A 5,052-nucleotide genomic window follows, 5' to 3' on the forward strand; every position below is an offset into this window, starting at 1 on the left:
TTCATCTAGTTCCTCTGCTGCTGATAAGAGTCATAAAACACCCACCATGTAAATGAGCAAGGAGATAGGACTATCCTGCTGATGACTGCTTTAACAACTGCTCATCTCAAAGGAAGCGGGAGGGTCAGGTTAAAGGTCACTTGATTGACAGAATATTACTCGGGTGTTTTACGTACACAATGAAAGCGCAAGCCACTCTCCTCTAACGGCTCCACCTAATACAAGCTTTCAGGGTCGCCTTATAGTACTGTAGCATTGCTTATGTGAGCAGAGTTCCAGAAACCATCAGCTGTTTATTTCACTGAGATATGATTTCAAACCATTTGGCCTTAAATTCAAATACAGTTCGCGTGAGGATATGTTCATTTGATACGTTTACACAGTCTTGACTACTACTGCTAACAGCTACCGCAAAAGCCTTGACCTTTTTTTTTTATTTAAAGTTCATTTTTTATTGTCATTGCAACGGTGAACACAGAACCAACAGTGCATTTTACGAATGACATTTAAGGTTTTCTGTTTGTTCAGACAACATAGAAAACTCAAGGCCAAACAGGTGTGCTAGACAACGTGAAGGCTGTTTACATGTGGACATCGTATCAACCCTCCTATCTTCTTCATTAATATTGGAAGCCGCTACAATCCGCTATAAAACGCTATTGTGAAATCTAGATTTCCAATGCCTTAGATAAATGCTCCGTGTGACTTGAATAGTTGTCTAATTTATATTTGTGCTAGACGGATCCATCTGTAATGTTTCCGATCATTGTACATTGATATGTGACCCTTTAAACAAGGTATACTGTATGTCTCATGTTAGTAAGGAAAGTGTTGACGTCTTCACTGGAAAGGGGCTGTTTGTGCCATCGCGTGCATTTTACCAGCAGTAGTAAACAAAACCTAGTTCCTTTCTGATTGTATTTCATTGCCAGTGCATTCACAGTGTTTCTCTCTAAAAGGTGTCTTCTCCTCTCAGAGACGTGACCTCAGATCTGCCCATCTGTGATCTGCGAACATGTCATGACTGTTATGACCTTGTTTGTTTAAACATTTTTTGTTTACACAGATCGACTTCTTTCAGCTCTCAGAATTGCCATTTTTGTTGTTGAATCATTGTGTGTGTGTCCGTGAGTGTACGTCGGGTCACGTGTTGGTGTGCGCGTCTTGCCTCGCGGCCAGTCTGCATGCAGGCAACAGGTGCCTGTGTTCTGCGACGCGAAATGGCTGTTGTTGAAGACGTTTACTTTATCTGATCCTTAATCAAATTCTGGATAAAAGACTCACTGCTTAATATTCCTCTAGATATTTAACTTTTTAATGAATACATGATTAGATTATTGATATCTATAATTGCACATTTTTATTTTCCACCTTTCCATTTTCTTTTCAGGAAAACTTGCTATTGTCCTGTGAGGCTATGACACAAGGTGTATGTATTACTTTACCGCTTAGTCTTTGGCACTATATGTGGATAACTTTCTTACTTCAAACAATAACAATTTCACTCCCAATTTGTCATGTTTTTTTAGATGTCAATAAATGTAATGTATACACAGTGTCAATTACTGTGGAGTGGGTTATTACATGTATTGTCCTAGAATTCTACAGCAGAAGAATTACCCTTTGTGCGTCTGTTGATAATCACGTTTCTGTGTCCACTTCACAAATCTCAAAACCATCAAGGCAAAATGCTGTATGTGACAACCAGCACAAGCATCAATTGTTTACCATTAATTTCTACTTTCAGTTCTGTCTCGTTTATCTTTCAATGCCCCAATTGAAAACAGGGTTCTTATGCAACTATCCCTGTGCTTCGAAACAGCAGCAGTTCACTGGCACTTAAGGTGTCGTGTTACTAGTGCTGCTCAGAACCAGGTCAGGGCATTTTTGTTGGCCCACATTGATCAAATCACCCCTCTGTGACCAGGTGATGGATGAGGCCAGCATTGTGGCAAAGTCAATGACGATGATTGTGTTACCTGTCAGCTTGGCAGAGCAGCCCTCTGACTTGGAGTAGTCAGTGTTGCAACAGAGCCGCTAATCAGTATTGTCAAGTCAGTTGGGATGAGAGGAAACTTGAATGGATTCCCCATTCACGGGATCATATCATATCGTATGATAATACGAGATCATTATTATTTCTCTCGCCAGAAAAAATAAATACAACTATTATGTCCTACTAATTCTACATAAATACGGTGGGAAAAAGAAGCAACTGTGGATATCATATATGCTCAATTATATCCTGGTGTTAACTATTAAAACCCCAGCCCATGCCTTTGACTGGATATGTCTTTGCACATTACTAAGGACTTTTCTGTGTGCTGACCTTCCCCGCCACACTAAAGATAAGCTTGGCCTTTATGAGGGCCATTCTCACGGCTCTCCATAACCAGTGCACGACCGCACACCCAGGAAGGAGTCCTGTCTCCCCACTGCACCCTGTCCATACGTCACAGACGGCACCTGGCTTGCAGCCCGATCTCCCCTCTCCTCCTACAGCTCGTTTATCCGAGATCCTGCTGCCCGATGCTGTCGTCTTTGAGCCAGCCACAGTCACTCTGGCCTCGTGCCGTTCCTTTTTTTCCGTTGCTAACAGAGCTATGCTGACATTAGTGCTGCTCTTTCTGTGTTGCAGCTACTCAATAGGAGCTTCTTTCTCTTTTTTTTTCTTCTCAGTAGAGCGTCACTGGGTGAGCTGCAAGTCCATTCACTGGACTATTTTTAGCAATGAGCTCAGCACAGCCTGAAAGGCCTTGACTCACACACATTGTCTAAAGAGCCACTCTTCGCGAGGCTTTGTCCCCGCTGTCCGTCGTTCTAGCGTCCTCTTAGTGTGTGACGGTTCAGAAATGAACCTTTTCTTTCATCTCGGCGTATTATTAACCACGGCCAGTGGTATACAGTGCCCTCCAAAAGTATTGGAACAGTGAGGCGAATTCCTTTATTTTTGCTGTAGACTGAAAACATTTGGGCTTGACATCAAATAATGAACGTGAGACCAGAGATCAACGTTTCAGCTTTTATTTCCAGGTATTTACATCAGGATCTGATGCACAACTAAGAAAATATCACATTTTGTTTGAATCCACCCATTTGTCATGTGAGCAAAAGTATTGGAACAGATATACTTAAAACATATTTAAGTGAATAAGACTTAATATTTAGTTGCAAATCCTTTGCTTTCAATAACTGCAGCAAGTCTGTGACCCATTGACGTCACCAAACTTTTGCATTCTTCCTTTTTGATGCTTTCCCAGGCTTTCACTGTAGCCTCTTTCAGTTGTTGTTTGTTTTGTGGGGTTCCTCCCTTCAGTCTCCTCTTAAGCAGGTAAAATGCATGCTCTATAGGGTTTAAGTCTGGAGATTGACTTGGCCAGTCTAATACCTTCCATTTCTTGCCCCTGATGAACTCCTTTGTTGTTTTGGCAGTGTGTTTTGGGTCGTTATCTTGCTGCATGATGAAGGCTCTGCCAATCAGTTTGGTTGCATCTTTCCTTAAATTGGCAGACAAAATGTTTCTGTAGACTTCCGAGTTCATTTTGCTGCTGCCATCATGTGTTACATCCTCAATGAAGATTAATGAGCCCGTCCTAGAAGAAGCCATGCAAGCCCAAGCCATGACATTACCTCCACCGTGTTTCACAGATGAGCTTGTGTGTTTGGGATCATGAGCAGTTCCTTTCTTTCTCCAAACTTTAGCCTTTCCATCACTTTGGTAAAAGTTAATCTTTGTCTCATCAGTCCATAAAACTTTGTCCCAGAATTTTTGAGGTTCATCTCTGTACTTTTTGGCAAATTCCAGCCTGGCCTTCCTATTCTTCTTGCTAATGAGTGGTTTGCATCTTCTGGTGTAGCCCTTGTACTTTTGTTCATGAAGTCTTCTGCGAACAGTAGATAGTGATACCTTCACTCCTGCCATCTGGAGGTTGTTGCTGATCTCACTAACAGTTGTTTTAGGTTCTTTCTTTACAGCTCTCACAATGTTTCTGTCATCAACTGCTGATGTTTTCCTTGGTCTACCTGTTCGACGTCTGTTACTTAGTACACCAGTAGTTTTCTTCTTCTTCAGGACATTCCAAATGGTTGTACTGGCTATGGCCAATGTTTCTGCAATGGCTCTGATTGATTTTCCATCTTCTCTAAGACTCACAATTGCTTGTTTTTCACCCAAAGACAGCGCTCCGGTTTTCATGTTGTTTTCACCTCTGAATACAGTCTGCATAGACAAAACCTATCTTACCCAATCTGAACCTGAGTGTAGACATTCAGTGGTATTTATTGATTGAATAATGTATGTAATAGGACACACCTGGGCAACAAAACACACCTGTCAGTCATATGTTCCAATACTTTTGCTCACGTGACAAATGGGTGGGTTTGAACAAAAAGGTGATATTTTCTAATTTGTGCATCAGATCCTGATGTAAATACCTGGAAATAAAAGCTGAAACGTTGATCTCTGGTTTCACATTCATCGTTTGATGTCAAGCCCAAATGTTTTCAGTCTACAGCAAAAATAAAGGAATTGGCCTCACTGTTCCAATACTTTTGGAGGGCACTGTATTTATCTCCCCACTTTTGTTTTTGAGCAGGGATCTAGGGTGAAGGGCCCTGTGACATTTTGTGCAGCGCTGGCCACAGGAAACAAAGTGGGGGTTCTTGTTCTCGCTTCCCACGCAGTACGGAGTCTATTCTTAGGGATGTGCTGTACAGGGCACGCTAACTGATGTCTCTGCAATTTGTCTATGTGGCATTGTATGCAATGGCTTCATTTATTGAAGTTCCCTACTAGAGTTGTTGCACAAGATGTACTCCTTGGTTGAGCAGGTATTGCATGCTAATTGTTTAAGCGACTTTAGCACATTAGCACACAGTTCTTTTGGAAATGTCCTGAATGGTCTGGCTGCCCACATCCAGAAAGATCTGTATGACTAAGAGGAGCAGTAACATAACAGTGCATTAAAGAGAAGTTTCCTCCTTACAATATGTCCCACCCATCTAGTAGCCAACAGTTGCATTGTACCTCAAACCAGAAAGTCTAGGAAACAA

Source organism: Hypomesus transpacificus, chromosome 26, assembly GCF_021917145.1.
Source record: "Hypomesus transpacificus isolate Combined female chromosome 26, fHypTra1, whole genome shotgun sequence".
Lineage (NCBI taxonomy): Eukaryota > Metazoa > Chordata > Actinopteri > Osmeriformes > Osmeridae > Hypomesus > Hypomesus transpacificus.